Raw genomic sequence first — 21,438 nt, forward strand, 5'->3', positions numbered from 1 at the left:
TACAAGGATTTTCTTTTGTTACGGGTGGTTTAGTACTAGTGACAAAATTTAACTGAGGAGTGCTTTCGTCATCGGGCAAGTACTTGAATATCCCGGGGGAGTCTAATCATGTCGTGCATTTACCTCAATTTCTCGCTTATTAAGGCTCTGTTTGCGTTTATATTGATGCCTTAGGGATTCGCGAGCACTAATCACTTTAGCCTGACTTAATGTTTGCCCTTAGTGTCCCTTTAACGCGTCTTGTGCAGCCCTTCACATGTCCTTTGTCCTCTCTAACAATTGGTTTTAAAAGTTTTCAATGGTCATTTCCCTTGTTTTCTTGAGGACATCAGCAGTGAAACTGAAGGATCTCTCAATGTGTGCGCTGGAGGAATGGTGTAACAAGCACTGAACACAGGTATTAGAGGTGGGGAACGGTGAAAAAAAAAAAGCGATGGCTAAGCTTGCCAAACATGAGTTCCAACATGATGACACTCGTGCTGCACAGGAGTTTGAAACCATCGCAAGATGTAGAAATGTGTCACAGGCAATACAGGAAGCGTGACCCACCTTTTAAGGAGAAACAAATACTGAGTGCTTGCTATTTGCAGCTATGAGCGTGTGCAGTCACTAAGTTGCAATGTGATACGACAGTCAGTATTCTATACTGTAGCTCCTACCAAGTTCAAGTGCTCAAAAATGCGTTAGTTGCAGCTTGTCTGGTCAGTCACATGCAATTAGTTCATAAAAGAAAAAATGGTAGGCAACCGTAATCTTTGACGTGGGTGTCTCCCAGTGGCATTCACACCTCAACTGGTGTTCTCTAGGTTAACTAGGCGGATGCAAAGCGCAAACCGAATTTGCTGGCTAAATATCATGCCACCTTGTGTGTGACGTCATTACTTGTGCTTTCTAATTATGGGTTTCCAGGAATTTCACCGAAGTTGTGCTCGCATGGCGGGTCTCTTAAAGTCTATGATTCTGTGCTTTAGTATGCAGTAATCAGTGATTTCTAATTCTAATTATCCCAGACACTTCAGTAACTGAACTTGTAACTAGTGCTCTGATATATCTGTTAACCCATAAATTTTGTACTGTACTGTATTTTTTCTGATTGTTGAATTTCGTCCCCGGTTGTCCCAGTGATTTCTCATTCTAATTAGACACTTCAATAACTCAACTTCTAACTAAACATTTGCTCTGCTAGCAGATCTAATGAATCCCGCGAATTTTGTACTGTACTATTTTTCTTTTCTGTTTTCTGATTTGAATTTCCTCCCCGGCCGTCTCTGGAAGTGAACCAGAAGTGCTGCGTAAGAAGCAAGAATGTCACTCGAAGCTCGTGCCACCAAAAAAAGAACAATTACAGTGAACGTTGCTGTGTAAAACTGGCCTATTCATTGCTAATGGCCAAGAAATGTAATTGATTATAAGTAATTACATGCATACGCGGAAAGTTTATTTTTCCGATTGGGGGGAAGGGGACGGAGTGCCCGACCAGCTTTCCGGGCCTGTGTGTGTGTGTGTGTGTGGGCGCGCGCGCGTGTATATATATATATATATATATATATATATATATATATATATATATATATATACATATATATGTGCGGGCATATACAAAGACTAACGGTATGGCATACGTTTTTACTGCCGTTTCGGCCGGATATATATGTACAGGGTGTCACAGCTAACTTGGACCAAGATTTTGAAGAAAAAAAACCTATGCGTTCTTCAGAACAAAAATCGCGTGGATGTTGTTAGCGTTTATTTAAACTTACAGTACCATTTTCTTTCTCGTCTTTTTCTGAGAAATTAGCCGAGATAAATTAACTTCTTAAGTATAGCTTGAAACTTTCAGGGCGTCAAGAGGAAAGTTGTGGCGCTCCACAAATGTTGCCCAACCCAGGCACTTTCAACGAGATAGACTTAGCGTGGCCGTTTTTATTCGGGGAAAAACGAACGCCCGCGAAGTTTAAATAATACCACGTGACACAGCGCTCTATGCGCCCGAATGCGCCACAATTACAGCGCTCTCGACCGTGCTTTGTAAAAAACGCTCGCTTAGCGCCTCCCGTGCTGCCCACGACAGAGCTTCGCGTTGTGCCTGGTTCCGAGATAAAATCCAGTGGGTTCGGGCGGCAGTTGAAATACAGCGCAGCTCCCGTTTCTGCGGCGATAATTGCACTCTCACGCTAGCAGAATGCATGCGGAGGAATAATGACAAGCTCATGAGTTCGAATTTTGGAGCAAGACTCCAACAAGCAAACATGCATTATAACAAGCTTGATAACGTCGTGTGAATTACGCTGGTTGTCACAAAAGGAAGAATTGTAAACTTAAACGGAAGGTTGCTTTTTAGCTTCCTTTCCGTACCTTGTCGACAGAGAGTTTGTAATTTCATATTACTTACGTGCCTTTCCCACGTCGTACAAAAGTTTCACACAGATGGCTTTTTTCATGGATAACGGTTGTAGAGATTATTGGCTGTGATGTCTGTCTAAAGAATGTGTTCAAACAAGTCACCCTCTGCCATAATGCAGTATTGGCACCTTTTCAGCACGTCCGATGTAGCTTTTTTGATGATGCAAGACGGTATCTCAATGCACGCCTCAGCAATCTCTGCCGTTAGCGCTTCTGGTGTAGTCGTAGGTTTGCGGTACACTCGGTCTTTCACAGTTTTCCCCAGAAAAAGTCATGTGGTGTCAAGCCCAGTGACCTTGCAGGCCGTGCCATTGGTCCATGCCGCCCGACCCACTGGCGTTTGAAGGCTTCGCCAAGCCAGCCTCGGGCATGGCTGCTGCTGTGAACTGGTGTGCCGTCGTGTTATACCAACTTCGCTTTAAAAATGCAAGAGGAAGATCATAGCCAAAATCTTAGACTGGGCCTTCCAAAATGTCGTTCACGTACCGCTGAGCAGTGAGCATGTGGTCAAGAAATATGGGGCCAATTGTTCTTCCGTCAAAGATACCGCACTACACACTGAATGACCATTGGTACTGGTGTCTGGTCTGCGCCACCCAAAGCGGGTTCGTATCGCTTCAGTAATGCGCATTATGGATGTTGATTTGAGGATTTCTGGAGGTTGCCTCATCTGGTCCAGAGCACTTTGTCAACAAAATCCGGTATTTCGTCACTGCTCACAAGGATCCAATTTGAGAAATCAAGCCGCCATTGAGAGTCCCTTTCTTGCAGCTTTTGATCCAGTTGGAGGTGACACGGATGCATTTCAGACTTCCTAAGAACTCAACACTGAAATGCCGACCTCACCACTCACAGCACGCACGTAGGAATGAGGGTTTGCAGTCATGAAGGCCAGAATGTCTCCTTCAGCCTCTTCACTGATGGTCCCCTTTCTGTGCCGCGTCTTCTTGAAGCTACCTGTTTCTTTCAGCATCAAGTAACTCCACATAATTGTGTTCGCGCTAGGTCTTCCCCCACATTGCCAATTTAGGTATACCTTGGCAGCTTTCATCTTGTCGCCCCGTGCCGCTCCCAAGGCTAAGACCATGTTCGCCTTCTGCTCGCTTGAGTACAGCATGCTTTAGGCACTGCAAACAGATTGTTCGAAACGGTTGCGCGGAACGACAGTAATAGACCGTCGAGCTCACATGCATCTAGCCGCTGGTACAGCTTGGAAGAAAAGCGGCGTTGTAACAAATGGTGCTCTCTCTCGCACAGGTTCCGGATGTATGATGCATGTTTTGTGTGTATTTTTTTTCTATTCCGCATCGGCTTGAACGCTGAAAAAAAGAAAATTGCTCTTCTCGTCATATCGGAATAAACGGCTGATGACGGCGCGTTCTTCGGCGACAGGCACGAGCGGCTGCTGACGAAGCACTTTTTCGGAGCGCCATCGCCAGCCGCTGCCGGTAATGTCGGAGCCGAGCAAAGGTTGAAGCCCTTTCTCGTAAGGGAAGGCGCGGCGCTGGCGGTGTTTTTACAAATCGCTCATGAGAGCGCTGTAGTCGCCGTACATTCTGGAGCACGGAGCGCGCTGTCACGTGGTATATTTTTAAACTCCGCGGGCTTTCGTTTTTCCCGAATATAAACTGCCACGCTAAGTCTATCTCCTTGTAAGTACCTGGGTTGAGCAATATTTGTGAAGCTCCACAACTTTCCCATTGACGCCTGAACGTTTCAAGCTATATTTAAAAAAATAAATTTATCTCTGCTAGTTACTCAAAATAAGACGAGCGAAAACATGGTACTGTACTGAACATCGATGACACTGACGCTCTTTTTGCAGCCAGTTTTGGTTTCAAGGAGCCTGCCAAGGGAAACTAATTGTTCGCGTAGATCCCACATGAAATCCGCTATTCAAAATTTGATCGTTGGGGTAGGTAGTGTCGAGGACGGGCCCCAAAGTACTCATTTGCTGTAGCCACCTACTGTTGATGATTAGAAAGTGAATTACCGTAACTTCGCTAATTACGCATGCACTGTATCTAGAGGCCGACAATCTGTACACGTATGGTAAACACAACATTACCGTGTATTATGTTTTTCTAATTGTAAATATATTTTTTAAAAATCGTTAGCTTTGCTTACTAAAAAGAGAAGCGATACTGAGACACATATCATTCACGTGCATTTCACACGTCATTGATAAAAGACTCTGCCGAAGGGCTCACTGAAGTCTATAGGTTTTTTTCATGGTAAAAAAGCACGCAAAGCAATATGAAGCGTGGTGAACACACAGCAACATATTCATTCTCTAGGCATAGGCTATCCATACCTTTAGAAATAATTTTTCACTGGTTAATTCCATCTCTTTAAAAAATGTAACAATCTTTGTCCGGTGTGTACATTTAAATACATTGTGTATGTACATGATGTTCACAGTAGACATTTAAAACAATGTTAAAGTGAGAAAATATGGTTGAGACAGCCGCCGCCAGTGGCTTCTAATGCGCGTGTCCTCCTATTGTCAGGATTTGCAGAAATAAAGCGAAAGTGTGAGGTAAAAGCCGTGCACGACTGCGCCAACAATGCTGCAGTAAGCCATAGGCGCCGACTACGGCAATGGGGGGGGGGGCTCCGGAGCGGAGCTGAGTCCCCCCCCCACCCCGGCGATGCCGAAGCCTAACCCCCCACCTCACCCCCCACCCCTAACGTGTCACTGGCAGACTTTTGTCACCCACATCATTTGAGGTTTCTTTTTACTTGCCTCGACCTTATCGCTTAAAATTTTATTGTGGCTAATAGCTTATTGCATCATTGTTGGCGCGGACGTGCACAGATGTTAATTTATACGTTGCTTTATTTCTGAAATTGTTAAAGAAAGGAGAACAAGCGTATAAGAAGTACCAATGGCGGCTGCCTCGTCCGTATTTTCTCTCTTCAACATTGTTGTAAATTTCCACTGTAAACACCATGAACATACACAATATATTTGAATATATACACAGGTGAAAGTTTATTATATTCTTAAAGAGAAGGAGGTAGCCAATTAACAATTACTACTAAAGGTATGGATAGCTTATGCCTAGAAAATGAATATGTTCACCTCGCTTCAAAATGCTTCGCGTGCTTTTTTGACCCTGAAGAAAACCTATAGACTTCAGTGAGCCCTTCGGCAGAGTCTTTTATCAATGGCGTGTGAAATGCACGTGAATGATATGTGTCTCAGTATCGCTTCTCTTTTTAGAAAGCAAAGCTAACGATTCATTTAAAGAGACACTTCTAATAATTTGCGACATTTATTAGTCAAGGAAACATCGTCACTTGCATGCAGACGTCATAAATATATACAGGATGTCCCAATTAACTATCGTGCACCAATATTTAAAAAAGAAAGCAATGCGTTACTCGAACAAAACATAGTGCATATTGTTTCCTGTACAGTAGAGTAGTTGCCAGTAATTTTTTCGTTACTGATAGTTAATTAGGTAACCATAATTAATTATCCAACTCGAGATATACTATCATAATTATCAAAGTGTCAATGAAGCATTTGTAGGCACAGCCAAGGGACATCTAACTACGGTATTTTCAGCGACGTACTCATTGCGCACTAATGTTTTCCGACTGATAAATAAACCATGCGAAAAATGGTGAATACCAAGTGACTGCGCTCCCATCCGCATAATAAAGCAGCGCCCTAGAACAGGGTCCTTCTGAGTTAGCCAGAACGAAATGAAGGAAATAAAGAAAAAAAATCACCGCCCAAGCACTCCGTACAGATGGTTAACCAGCGAAGCTGAAACGTGCGGCCTCGTTGTTTATCACTGGGTTAATCCCGACGGTTCATTAAACGACGGCATGGCAGGCAGCCGGATCCCTGGTACGCAGTTGCTGCTTGCACTCGGCTGCACGAGCCTGTTCTTGTGCCCGGGCTGCAGCATCAGGACGGCGTAGACGAGCTTTCTTTCGGTTCTGCTCACGGCGTTGCTAATCGAAAGTTTCCTGCTCCTCAGTAGTACGTATGACGCGTGGCCTACCCACTTAGGAGCCGGAGAGAAACTGCTGCGCGCCCTCGGTTGCGATGGAGAGTAGCGACATCACTATTGGTGCAGCCAATCGCGCACCTCTCTTTCGCATTTTTTTTTTCGTGCATTCGCATGGAGTTGCGCCGGAGGAGTTTTCGACGTACATACGATAGACGGATGGATGGACGAATCGGCTAGCCGCGTACAACTTCACTGTAAAATATTGTGATCGAGCTAATGCCTGATCTGCCGCCGAAGTAACACGTCGCGTTTGGTGTTAGTTGGAAACAAGCTGTGATAGCTGTTGTCTTAGCGCAGATGAAGTGCGCAGATTGTTCGTTTTTTCTTTTTTTGCCCCAGAACCTATCACTACGAAAGCGAATTGACAACGTTAGTGCAAATGTTTAAAGGTGCGTTTTGTTTCGTCCCAGTCGCCACGTCTCTCTAATGAGCAGAAAAAAAAAAACATGATCCTTGCCTTGGAAGCTGCAAATGGTAACAAGAGGAAGGCCGTAAATACATATCAGTCATGGAAATGTGGCGGTAGACCAAACGCGTCGAATATCATCAGAAATGATGAAAACCTGAGATAAACCGGCAGCCTCAGGAAACAGCGGCGTGGGACGTAATCCATCTAGTCCTAACCTACGCATGGATGTTTTAGCATTCATGGCCTCAAACCCTCATGCTGGAGTGCAGGACGTGGACGCGCAGGTACCAATTTCCAACTCATCAGCTTGGAGGATTCTAAACGGCGGCCTTTCACCCGTACCACCTCAACCAGCGCCAATGCTTGGAAGATAGGGACCTGTAGAATTGTCTAGATTCCTCAAATTGGGTCCTGACAAAAGCCGATGAGTCACCGGTCTTCTTGAGTAACATCATGTGCACAGATGAAGCCGATTTTCGCAGAAACGCCCAGGTAAATTTGGATAATGCACACTATTGGAGCGACTACAAGGCAGACTGCGTAAAGCGCAATCGGCACTAGAACCAGTGGTCGTTCAATGTGGGGTGCGGAATTTACGCTGGTGCTATAATCAGACCCATCTTCTTCGATCACTCACTGACTAGAAAGCCATACGTGGACGAAATACTTGAAGGAGGGGTGGATGAGTTTCTCAGCGAAATCCCGCTGTCACGTCTTCCACTTCTGTGGTATCAGCAAGATGGAGCGCCAGCACACAGCAGCAGCCGAGCACGAAACTGTCTGGATGCGACTTTTCATGCGCAACAGATTGGAAGGCATCGACCTGTAAATTGGCCGACTAGGTCACCTGATCTCTTTCTACTCGATTTCTTTCTTTGGTGTTATGAGAAAGATCGTGCTTACATGATCGAGACGGACGTCAGATTAGCTCAGGACAAGCATAACGAGTGCCTGCCGTAGAATATGAGCGTCGCTCATCAAGAAAGCCACTGAAGATGTGATAAAGCGGACTCAGTATTGCGTGGCTGCACATGGAGACCTATTCGAACATGTCCTCTAGGCAGCAGCTGGTGTTCAACGGCGCTTACGAATTTATAGATAATAAGGGCACACTGAAATCTGATGTATCTTTGTTCGTTTTTTTTTTTTTGTGCAGGCGTCCCGATTGCCAATTCGGCTCATTTAGAAGTGCTATATTTACTATCTCAAGCAGGTCGTTACGTTTCCTGCTCTAAAACTATCATTGTGATCTATAGATGGACCGCGACAATGTGCGATTTACAGGTGAACACACGGCAGAAGTACCATTTTGTCGTATTGTGAATGATTTCCTGCATTTTGTGTTCGTTGCATGCCAGAACGTTCTTAACCAATTATTTATGTTTAAAACTACCACTATCATATAAGAGTAATGTTTCTGTAAAAAGCACCACACCTCACCTCACCCAAGTTATGTTTTTTGCTTAGGCACTGAATGCAGTATATGTAAAATGAAGACCTGTAACATGGGTCGCATATCAAAGCGCAATTTCCATAAATTAGATACGAAAGGCTTTCGTACTCACTAGATTAAATATAATTTTTTCGAATTTTTTCTTTTTGTAATCAGCTGAGTACAACCAATATTTCCATATGGCTTTCATTGATTACGAAAATGCATTTGATTCAGTAGATATACCACAGTCATGGAGTTATTGCGTTGTGTGAAGGAGTACAGGAAGCACACGTGCATATCTTATAGCAAATTTCTATAAAGGCCACAGCCCCATCTCAAACAGGAAAATACCGATCAAGAAAGGGGTCAGGCAAGGCTCGTGACACAGTCTGTTCAAGGTTATTCACTGAATTCTTAGAAGTATTCAAGCTATTAGGGTGGGAAGGATCAGGAGTGAGAATCAACGGGGAATATTTTTGCAACCTGCTGTTTGCAGAAGACATTGTCCTGTTCGATAACGCGGGAGTTTACTTTCAACAAATCATCGAGGCCCTTAGTCGATAAAGTGTAAGAGTAGGGTTGAAGATTAATATGCACAAGACAAAGATAACGTTGAATAGCGTGGCAACAGAACGAGAATTCTTGATTGACAGTCAGCCTCTAGAGTCTGCACAAAATTACGTTTACCAAAGACAATTACTCGCGGTGGGCACTGATATTGAGAAGAAAATTTACAGATAATGGGTTCGAGCGCAAAGGGTAATCACTACTAAATCACGATTGGTAGCTTACCGCTATCCTTCAATTGAAAGGTGTACAATCATTGCCTTCTATCGATACTAAGATATGGGGCAGAAACTCAGACGTTAAGAAGCTTGGGACGAAGGATCGCGCAACAAGTGGTAGAACGAAAGATTCTTGACGTAATTTCTTGAGACAGGAAGACAGCGGTATGGATCAAAGAGCAAACGGGGGTAGCCGTTATTCTAGTTGACTTTAAATAAGGGGGGGGGGGGGGGATGGAGCAGGGCAGGCCATGTAATGCATAGGGCGGATAACCACTGATCTAATAGAGCTAGTGAATGGGCGTCAAGGAAAGGGAAGCGCAATAGTGGACATCATATAATTAGGTGGTGGGTTGAAGTGGGGAAATTTGCAGGGACTGGTCACTCGAGGCACTTTGCGTGTATTCGCGGGCTTCTTTCACGCTAAGGAAAACACTCTTATGTAGCACGTATTGAGCAACAGAAAGCTGTATCGGGAGTTTTTCATGTTGCTCAATTTTCTCTTTGTCACTTTTCGCCCAATTATAATAATTGAGAAGCTGAATAAGTAATTAAGACTAATTATGTAATAAGACGGAGTGCAAAAGGTAATCTCAGTTTCTCCAAAAGACGGCAAACAACGTTACATTGGTTCTGTCCAGCTACGTGGCATTTGCATATCTTTAAACGTTGGTGCATGATAGTTGGGACACCATGTATCTATGTATAGCAGCAAAATCATGAGCCAACAAGCTTCTTATGATTTTACTACAAACTCGCCTGCACCCCCTTATAATATATTGTCACGGTCTAGGATAAGCGGCGACCTTTAATTGAAGCATTTAGGCCACGTCTAGCCGTCAACTGCGCGCACGAAAAAGCTCAAGCGCCGCCCCCTCGTGGATCGGAGAGTCTTCGTCTGCCTCTTCACTGGCATCCGTCAAAGCAGGTGGCGGCGCGTTGCACGTGAACTGGCGCGCGTTTTCTTCTGCTTTCTATTTCTGCGGCGCCTGTTGGAAGGTGTGTCAACATATATACGGGGTGTCCCAGTTAACTTGGACCAAGATGTAAAAAAAGAAACAAGAGCTCTAGAGAAATCGTACCGACTACATAGTAGCGGCAGCCTTGTGCATACTTACAGGCAGTATTTACTTTATCACGGAGAATAATTAATTGCTTTTGATTAGTGAACTTTTATATATTGCTTGAATCGCAGACATGTCAATTGCAAAGTTGTAGAGTACCTTAGCCTCCGAATCAAGCATTTATTATGTGCTGAAGTGTGCCTTATGTGTATATATATATATATATACATATGTGTGTGTGTGTGTGTGTGTGTGTGTGTGTGTGTGTGTGTGTGTGTGTGTGTGTGTGTGTGTGTGTGTGTGTGTGTGTATTGCTACGAGGCGCTGCAGGAGCCGACGATGATGAGAGGACTGACGCAGACGGCTATCGCCAATGGTCATACGCATGGGTTCCATCTTGTATGCCTGTCTCCTGCCCGTTGTATATATGTTGTGAAAATATTGTGAAGCGTCTTTTCTCACCGTAACATTTTGGTGGAGAGTGCGAGTTTTTCAAGTTTCACGACGGACCTGCGCAGCGGACGCTCCTTGGCGGCACCTACAATGCCGCCAATGTTGTGCAATCTTGTAAATAAGATATATTGTCAAGCGTCTTTTCTTCCCATAACAATATATATACACTCTGAATATATACGTGTCAGGAAATGCGCTGACGCCTAGGGCGGAGGGAGCGCAATGTGCGTCTCTATAATTTATTTCAACATAGGGACCATAGCATACAAGAGACAGATTAGTACTGAACAGTAGAAAAGTGAAGTTTACTCAACGATAACACTCTGTTGCTACACACTAAATGCTCTTAACTTGCGTCGGTATATCCTATACAAGCGTCAGACGCAAATTCAGAACTGGGAGATGAAGCTTTGCAAAACACGCTACATATCTATATACTATGCTGCAAGCTATGTAGTTACAATACACGTGCCAATATATATATATATATGTATATATATATTGGCACGTGTATTTATCTCTATCGGGCGACCACGTTTCGCCGCCTAATAAATGTTATCGCACAGCGCGGGACGCGCCTGCATGTATCAGAAGTTTCTGGAAAGTTATCGATGCTTCTATCCGCTGTATGTTGTCGCCGAACCTTGTGTTATCTGATTTCATCGTGTAACGCGAATGGTCTAGAACTTTGTGGAAGGCACGCGGGTCCCAACGATTAGTCTGGAACATTCGACGACTGCTGTATAAAAGCCGACGCCCTTGACCCGCTGATCTGTTTTTGACGATTGCCGACTGTGTTCGCCGTTGTTCCGAAGAATTTGTGCAGAAGTTATGTAGGATGACTGTCCATATTGGGCTTTCTTCTTTTTTACGGGCTGCTTTTATTTAGATAGCCCTATTACTCTTAGGGACCGGTAAACGAAAACGGCCACATACACAGAAAGAGCTTATTTGACTCAGAGAACGGTGCTCCGCATTAAAAGTCAATGGAGTTTTACAAAGAATGCATGAAAGAAATAAGGAAATTTAGTATCCTAACACAAAGGGCAGTGCCTCTCTTTTTCTGAGGCCCGAGCTGGCTGCCTGAAGGTTAAAAAACAAACAAACACGCGAGCAAATCTGGATATAACACAACACATTGTAATAGAATTTCATGATAGTCACCCAACCAGAACTGTGGTGAAATTCCACCTTCCAGATAAGCGCTGGTGTTCAAAACTGATGGGAGCGCAAGCTGGTCAGCGGTCAACGTAAGCAAAAGACGTTGACTATCGGTGGAAAAAAAAGCGGGGAAGAAATGTGAAGGCTGGCTGCGTTGCAGACATCGGTAACATTATGAGATAATGGAGAGATATAGGCATGTGCAGCGGTGGCGTAGAGGTAGAGCATCCGCCTCGCGTGCAAGAGGTCCGTGGTTCGAATCCCGGTGCCGCGCAATTTTCCACCGGATTAAAAAAAAATATAAGCGTGTTGATGAAATTGCATAAAAAGGCCTGGCGTGTGGCCTGATCCCGGTGACCAGAACCGGCAACGCACTCCCACACCAGAGCAGGATTGGCCACCCTGGTGCAGTACTTGGCCCCCAGTCCCCAGCAGCTGCGAAGCAACTGACCACGGCGGCGGTCAGACCTACGACGCAGCAGAAGGTGCTAAGAATCCCTGGTTCCGGACAGGCCGCCATTGGAATCTTAACTTGGCGACGTTTAACGCTAGAATGTTATCTAGTGAGGCGAGTCTAGCAGTGCTATTGGAGGAATTAGGGGGCAGTAAATGGGATATAAATAGGGTGCAGTGAAGTTAGGAGGACAAAAGCGGGCACGTCCTGTGCTACCGGGGCTTAGCGGAGAGACGAGAACTAGGAGTCGGATTCCTGATTAATAAGAATCTAGCATGGTAACATGCAGGAATTCTATAGCACTAACGAGAGAGTGGCAGGCCTTGTTGTGAAACTTAATAAGAGATACAACAAATTGACGGTCGTGCAGGTCTACGCCCCTACATCCAGTCATGATGACCAGGAAGTCGAAAGCTTCTATGAAGACGTGGAATCAGCGATGGGTAAAGTCAAAACAAAATACACTATACTGATGGGCGACTTCAATGCCAAGGTAGGCAAGAAGCAGGCTGGAGACAAGTCAGTGGGGGAATATGGCATAGGCACTAGGAGTAGCAGGGGAGAGCTATTAGTAGACCTTGCAGAACAGAATAATATGCGGATAATGAATACCTTCTTCCGCAAGCGGAATAGCCGAAAGTGGACGTGGAGGAGCCCAAATGTCGAGACTAGAAATGAAATAGACCTCTGCGCTAACCCTGGCATCATACAAGATGTGGACGTGCTCGGCAAGGTGCGCTGCAGTGACCGTAGGATGGTAAGAACTCGAATTAGCCTAGACCTGAGGAGGGAACGGAAGAAACTAGTACATAGAAAGCCGATCAATGAGTTAGCGGTAAGAGGGAAAATAGAGGAATACCAGATCAAGCTACAGAACAGGTATTCGGCTTTAACTCAGGAAGAGGACCTTAGTGTTGAAGCAATGAACGACAATCTTGTGGGCATCATTAAGGAGTGTGCAATGGAAGTCGGTGGTAACTCCGTTAGGCAGGATACCAGCAAACTATCGCAGGAGACGAAAGATCTGATCAAGAAACGCCAATGTATGAAAGCATCTAACCCTACAGCTAGAATAGAACTGGCAGAACTTTCGAAGTTAATCAACAAGCGTAAGAGAGCTGACATAAGGAAGTATAATATGGATAGAATTGAACATGCTCTCAGGAACGAAGGAAGCCTAAAAACAGTCAAGAAGAAACTAGGAATTGGCAAGAATCAGATGTATGCGTTAAGAGACAAAACTGGCAATATCATTACTAATATGGATGAGATAGTTCAAATGGCTGAGGAGTTCTATAGAGATTTATACAGTACCAGTGGCACCCACGATGATAATGGAAGAGAGAGTAGTCTAGAGGAATTCGAAATCCCACAGGTAACGCCGGAAGAAGTAAAGAAAGCCTTGGGAGCTATGCCAAGGGGGAAGGCAGCTGGGGAGGATCAGGTAACATCAGATTTGTTGAAGGATGGTGGGCAGATTGTTCTGGAAAAATTGACCACCTTCTATACGCAATGTCTCATGACTTCGAGCATACCGGAATCTCGGAAGAACGCTAACATAATCCTTATCCATAAGAAAGGAGACGCCAACGACTTCAAAAATTATAGACCGATCAGCTTACTGTCCGTTGTCTACAAAGTATCTACTAAGGTAATCGCACATAGAATCAGGAACACCTTCGACTTCTGTCAACCAAAGGACCAGGCAGGATTCCGTAAAGGCTACTAAAAAATAGACCATATTCACACTATCAATCAGGTGATAGAGAAATGTGCGGAATATAACCAACCCTTATATATAGCTTTCATTGATTACGAGGAAGCGTTTGATTCAGTCGAAACCTCAGCAGTCATGGAGGCATTACGGAATCAGGGTGTAGACGAGCCGTATGTAAAGATACTGAAAGATATCTATAACGGCTCCACAGCCACCGTAGTCCTTCATAAAGAAAGCAATAAAATCCCACTAAAGAAAGGCGTCAGGCAGGGAGCTACGATCTCTCCAATGCTATTCACAGCGTGTTTACCGGAGGTATTCAGAGACCTGAATTGGGAAGAATTGGGGATAAAAGTTAATGGAGAATACCTTAGTAAGTTGCGATTCGCTGATGATATTGCCTTGCTTAATAACTCAGGGGACCAATTGCAATGTATGCTCACTGACCTGGAGAGGCAAAGTAGAAGGGTGGGTCTAAAAATTAATCTGCAGAAAACTAAAGTAATGTTTAACAGTCTCGGAAGAGAATGGCAGTTTACGATAGGTAGCGAGGCACTGGAAGTTGTAAAGGAATACATCTACTTAGGACAGGTAGTGACCGCAGATCCGGATCATGAGACTGAAATAATCAGAAGAATAAGAATGGGCTGGGGTGCGTTTGGCAGGCATTCTCGGATCATGAACAGCAGGTTGCCATTATCCCTCAAGGGAAAGGTGTATAACAGCTGTGTCTTACCAGTACTCACGTACGGGGCAGAAACTTGGAGGCTTACGAAAAGGGTCCTACTTAAGTTGAAGACGACGCAACGAGCTATGGAAAGAAGAATGATAGGTGTAACGTTAAGGGATAAGTGCACATTGGATGAGGGAACAAACGCGAGTTAATGACATCTTAGTTGAAATCAAGAAAAAGAAATGGACATGGGCAGGACATCTAATGAGGAGGGAAGATAACCGATGGTCATTAAGGGTTACAGACTGGATTCCAAGGGAAGGGAAGCGCAGCAGGGGACGGCCGGAAGTTAGGTGGGCGGATGAGATTAAGAAGGTTGCAGGGACAACATGGCCACAATTAGTACATGACCGGGGTAGTTGGAGAAATATGGGAGAGGCCTTTGCCCTGGAGTGGGCGTAACCAGGCTGATGATGATGATGATGATGATGATGATGCTGATGATGATGCTGATGATGATACACACATTGTTAGATTACGATATGCTAACGCGTAAGTAGCTCACACAGGCCATATATGCGGCTATTTCTCGCTACCCCGATTCGATGGGAATGCAGTTAGAAATCATCGGCATCATCATCATAATCATCACCGTCTTCCAGCGCGTCGTTATAGCGTGGCTAGCGTCTTCGTCCCAATTGTTCAGGGCCCCTCATCTTGATCAAAGTTTTCCGCTTGAGAGGAAATTGCTCACGGTCCCGTACGAATGTTCGTTCACGCCAATACAAAACGATATCATACCAGACTTACTGCAGATTCTCGCCAGTATCGTATTCCTTCTTCGCATATTGGATGAATGGTCTTTATTATTTTTTTACATACTGCATGCACAAACCGTGCAATATATTTTTTATTTCACGAAACCCGCACACGGCAGGCTGAGTAAATGAGCAGGACATAGAGTTGGAGGAATTGCTGAAATATGCGTATTACTTACTGCCTACTTTGGAAACGAGTTACTACAACAAAAATCTGATGTCGTTATTTGGTGACGTTTTAACTCAGTAGCCCTTGCACGGCAACATGACAACAGCAAAGTAGGCTGAAGTAGGAAAAAGGAGTCAGGCAATTATAATCAGCGGAAGAATCATCTAAATGTACACCTGACTGTAAAATAGCCGAAATGCCACAACACTATAATTTTGTGTGAGTAACATGAAATTGTTGTAATAGGAGTTTCTCTTGTACATGAGAAATGATAATTAACTAGCATTGCACGGACGTCTACTTTTGTTGCATCTTAAGGAAAACGTTGGGCTCTGCCGATTGCCCGGGAGCAAATTTTGTATTTACGCCTTGAACGTTAATTCTTTATGAAATGTTTCCAGAAATTGAAAAATATAATTTGTAAATAAGGCGTTTGCAAAACTTCCGCAAGTAGTGTGACAATTTTGCGTAAATCGTACACGAATATATTACATACTTGTCCGCTTTAGACGCTACTTGCACAGTTGCAGCTTTCAGAATTGCGATTCCTGTTTTTGGTGTCAATGCGGTAATGCGGACTAGTGTATAGAGCATACAGGCGAGAACAACAGAGGGCACACGAACACCCAGACACGGGCTCTAAGTGCATGAAAGGACCCGTTCAACAATAGCGTTGAATAACGCTACGACTGTGTGTTCATGTGCTGTATATTGTTATCGTCTGTATGTGTTGCACTAGCAATCTGTTCTGGCGCTAAGCTACGGAGCTGTCAACAATGAGTGCTTCGATTTCTTTAAATTCGTCAGTTTTTACAATGTTTGTAAAAAAAAATGGTGACCGTAAATCAAAACTCTACTTTCAACAGTCAGTAAATTTTATTTTACCTCTCAATAGCAACAATATTTAAATCAAATAGGTCCAGAGGTTGCACGAGCAGTTTCTGTTGCCTCACACGTATTCGAGCAGAGCGATCGGTGTTGGATCCTAAGTAAAGCTCTTAGCACACAAAGAGATGGTATAGACAGTCTTTTAGAAAACACTGAATTGACGCCGGTTCCTTTGTTTGGCACGCGCATTCCACGGGTTATCGATCAGCGGTCGGTAACCAGAAGGTACCACTGGCGCCGCGCATCTCTTGGTGTTTCCTTTCGTTAGGATTCGCTGTTCTGCCCACCACTGTCGTCGCCGTCCTGCGCGACCAGCCAACGCCAAACGCGGCGAAGGCGCTCGAACTTCGAGTCGCCTTCAACAGGGGGCGTCGGTCCCGTGTGATCCTTCCGCTCACGCGTCGCTGGCGTCGTATGACCGGCGCCTTCCTCCGCAGTGCGGTAGCTGCCACTCAAGGAAGTCCCACCGTCACATGCTACTCTGCTGCGCGATGTCGCGCTCGATTTCCTACAGATCCTCTTGGCTCGTCTGGAAGGTTCGTTGGGCGGCAGCTCAGCGCGGGTTCTTCGCCTCTTGGTCGTGCGAGGCTCCGCCGCCACGGCTTCCTCTTGCATCGACGACGACGTCTCGGCCAGCGTCGTCGCCTTTGCGGCTTTCTTCGGCCTTTCTGCGTCCTCCGAACTCATCGCGACGCCTTCGTGGTCAAAGGTGACTCGCTGGGCAATGCCCCGTCCCTTGGCTCGCCTGTTTGGCGTCTTCCTATCCCCGGCTTCCTGCCCCGTTTTGAGTTTCTTCGTTGGGCGAGCAGTTCTTGTTGTCTTACCGGTCGCCTTACGTTTCGTGACGGCCGACTGGCCTCCCGATCCCTCGGCCTTGACTGCGGGCTTGCTCAAGGTCGCCCCGGCTCCCTCCGTGCACGCGGCCTCAGCTCTCTTCGCGGCGAGCCTCGGCGACCTCCGGCAGTCTTTCGGCGGTTCGGAAGACATGTTGAAGCGGTCCGAGAGACGGCACTGACTTGGAGCAGTAGGCCTAGCGTCAAACCGTGCGTCTAAGAGTTCCTTCCGCAGCGCAATTTTGTTACCGCCTCTATCTCCTACTTCGAGCTTTCGTAGAAACCGGTGGAGTACGAGCGTCGCTCATCCATCGGCGCTGTTCACGAGCAGATTACTCCGACCGTATGCATGTTGGTGATGGGATGTCTGCAACCACTGCTTCTTGTTCTTGAGTCCAAGCAATGGCGCTTGCCCACTACGGGGGATTGGTCTAGAAGCAGGTCGTTTTAGCCGCGAGTGTAACCAATCGCTGTCGTCCGCAATTCATGCTGACCACGGAAGATGAGACAAGAGTAGGGCGACAAGGACGAATGTAAACAATAAATTACGCACACAACCGTGATTATAAATTTTGTTATTGAAATGAAATGCTAACGTCTGTACGAGTGGTCAGACCAAGAAATACTAAGAAGGATTAAAAGATGAAAGAAGGTTCATGAGAGAACAGGATGCAGAGGCAAATTTATTTTTTCAATCCCATTGATTTCATTGTTGATATCACTGGTCACTTAAATGCAGTTCTGACACTCTCTGGCCATACTTGGGCCTTGCGCCATAAAACACCGCATATCATCATCAAATACAATTGGCATTATTATGGTAGAATGCGTTGGCGGGCTAGTTGGTGCAAAACAACAGACACAAGGAAGACGACCAGGACAAGGCGCTACTCTCAAATGACATCATTTTATTGCGTCACTTCTTTATAGACAGCTATATAGGACAGCTCCTATAGAGAGCGTCATTCCTTTATAGACAGGGATCGGATGTTGGTGACTCCACCGCATGGGGCTCACTGCGCATGTTCCTCTAGTTTCAGCTGTCTATAAAGGAATGACGCAATAAAATGATGTCAGTTGAGAGTAGCGCCTTGTCCTGGTCGTCTTTCGTGTGTCTGTTGTTTTGCGCTAAACAAAGTATTCATGGATTCTTAGGGTACTTCACTCACTTTTCAGTGTCTACCTTCCTGCCCGTTTTTCTGCGTCGGTCTGCGTCTGGGTCTCTAACTGTTTTCCTGCAACTTGGCTCACTGTATGGGTAGTCCCATTGTCTAATGAGTACAGCATCAACTGGGATGCAGTGCTGAGAGAACCCGGTTCGAAACCAACCGTCGGACCTACTTGGGACACTGGGTATGTGACACAGGGTACCGTACCGCTCTTCAATAAACCTATTTGGTACTAACTTGACTCATCGATTATGTTTCACTGGATATGTGCCGTTCTTAATTTTCATTGAACATCTTTGACGCGAACCTTGGTCACTGGGTAGCTGCCACTGGCTATGTTCCTCTTTTCTATCACAATACCGCGGAACCAAAACCGCGTGATATATATTCGGACACTCTTGTCTTAATAAATATCAACACACGCGGCACGCGTCGACTTCGCGCAGCGGCGTCGCTAGATGGAGAAGCGTGTTCAGAAATAAACGCGAGAGAGGAGCCGCGGCTGTATACACATATCCTACATGACGCTTCTCTGTGGTGACGATATATCGACACGTTGGAACCTTCAACGAGCCATGTATAAAATCCGGCGCGGTTGACCCGCAGATCAGATTTTCGGCGATCGCCGGCTATATATGCTCGCCGCTCTCGCTGTGCTTTGAGTGTAGCTTGTTTTCTTGGGCACAGGTTCGGCCAATAAAGAGCTTCGTGATTCACAGTTTTTTGCTATTGAGTTTTTAACGTCATTACGACGTGACAATATGGTTTGTCACTAGATTGCTTCAATGCTAATCACATTGACGTGCCTGTCATCGTGTAATCGGTGCTACCGGATTTTTTTTCTTCGCTCTTCTTTTCCTTTCAGATAATTTTATTATTGTTCGTTCAGACCTACTGCTTAAGAAAAGATATCACTAGTCTACTTGCATTTAATTTATTTATAATTATTACAGATGTTAAATTTCTTTCCTCCAGCATACTTATGAAATCCGCTCGACTCTTGGCCAGTCCCCCTAAGTATGCAGGTGGCACAATAGTGTATTATAATATACTCAAGGGCACTATTTAGCGCGACTGCTTTCAAGGCTGTCATTTGGATCATAAAAATTATAGAGATAATAGTGACAGAAAAAGAAGTAACGTGGTAATCATATTGCATCTAGCGGGAAACAGAGCGTGCGTCATTAGCACGGCTAGCTGTGGCCAAAACCGACCGCCAAGACTCAGATGGGACGCTATGTAGATTCAGTTTCACTACAGAAGTGACACAGAAGAGACAACACCAGGCCAGATCCGCGTACATGTTGATTTAGCGGTGAAATTTAACGGCAGCCTATACATCAATCGAGCACTTGTTTCGAAAAGAATACTTTGATTCAGAAAATCAATAGAACCCAAATAGAGAAAGGGCGGTGGGGACAATGGCTGACGGTAATGAAGTGTGACTTTGCTGTACGCAAGGTACGCTTCAATGCACGCGCTGAAATTTGTCAGCGCATTTGTCTATACAGACGAAATATCTCTCAAATGAAGTGGATAGCCGGTACGTTTAGGAGAGGAAAAACGAAAAAGACACCACACGACCCCCCCCCCCCCCTCCCCTTCGTGTTTGCCACTCCCAACTTCCACAGTTGAAGCAGAAAACCAGTTCGTTTGGTGTTTGTGTCAGTAACGCCCCTTTGTTTCTTTTTGTCGTTTCCTTGAACTGCCTGTGGAACTAGTTTAGAGCAGTGCAATTTTATTTAGACAGTTGCGCCGGAGGCTGCCGCCCTTGCATAGCACCTTTTCTTCTAGGGTTGACGTTCATTCGGCGGACGTTCATCCCCGTCTCTGTAACCGGTTCATCCGACAATCCACGCTTTTGCATTAGAATGCAGCTCAATACATTTCCGGTCTCGGTGGCAGTGACCCGGCTGACGGCCGTCAGTGACCAGACTTTCGGTCATTTCTACGCGCAGTTAAAGACGACACCAGAGCCACAGGTACCCCAAGTACACAAGTGCGCATGACTCTGCATTTTTAACTCTGGACGACACCAGGCGAGAACGATGCTCGATAGTGCTACCAGGTCATTAAGTTTCTTACAAAAATTTGTAGAGAGAACTCTGGCGTCGTGACCGTTCAGATATCATGGGAACGATGATCAGTAGATAGATTTCTGTGGATTTGTTTAATCTTCGCCCGTGTGTCTTCGCCCTTGTGTCTTGTGACACCAGTTTGGAGATATGCGCCGTCAAATTCGCCGTAAAAATGCAATGTTGTACTACTTACTTTTTTAACAAAACGTTCTTTTACGCATTGAAACACAAAAGTAACTGGAACTCCCATGTATTTCATCCCATGCTTTGGGAAATAATATTTCGAAACTGGTGTAATCCCGGAAATTCATTTCAACTGGATACATATTGCAAACTTGCAGGCTACAATTAATAAATGGCAATATGTGCCGTGAAGTAAGTAATTAAGAAGTTAATTAGTGAATTTACGTTATCTATAGCTTAATAGATGTGTCGATTTCTTCTGCTAGTAATGTTTGCCTCTTCGAATAGGCCAGTGCAAGGACAATAATTATGCTTCCTGCCACATGTTCTTGTTAAAAATTTCTTAAAGCTTAAAAATGATTACCCCGTAGAGTGATACCACTGTTTATCGCGTGCGTTCGACAATGTACAACACTATTCGCGTAGCGTGCGCAATCTAATGCACAATCTAAGTTTCGCAACAGAATCAACGATGAAATTAAGACATTTTAGATACAGTAGGCACGTTGTGCGCCAGCAATAAATTGATAACAGTAAAAATCGGGTGAAGAACGCTCACCGGCGAAAAGTAAAACGAATGTACGCGTAACAATACATCAGAATTTTAAAGTGCGATAGCGATAGTCTAACGCGGGGACAGTCACCGAAGAGCGTGACCTGATCTAATTACACAATAGAGTTAATGCACGGGTTTGTAGAGCAGAAACGACTGCGTCAC

Source organism: Dermacentor variabilis, chromosome 3, assembly GCF_050947875.1.
Source record: "Dermacentor variabilis isolate Ectoservices chromosome 3, ASM5094787v1, whole genome shotgun sequence".
Lineage (NCBI taxonomy): Eukaryota > Metazoa > Arthropoda > Arachnida > Ixodida > Ixodidae > Dermacentor > Dermacentor variabilis.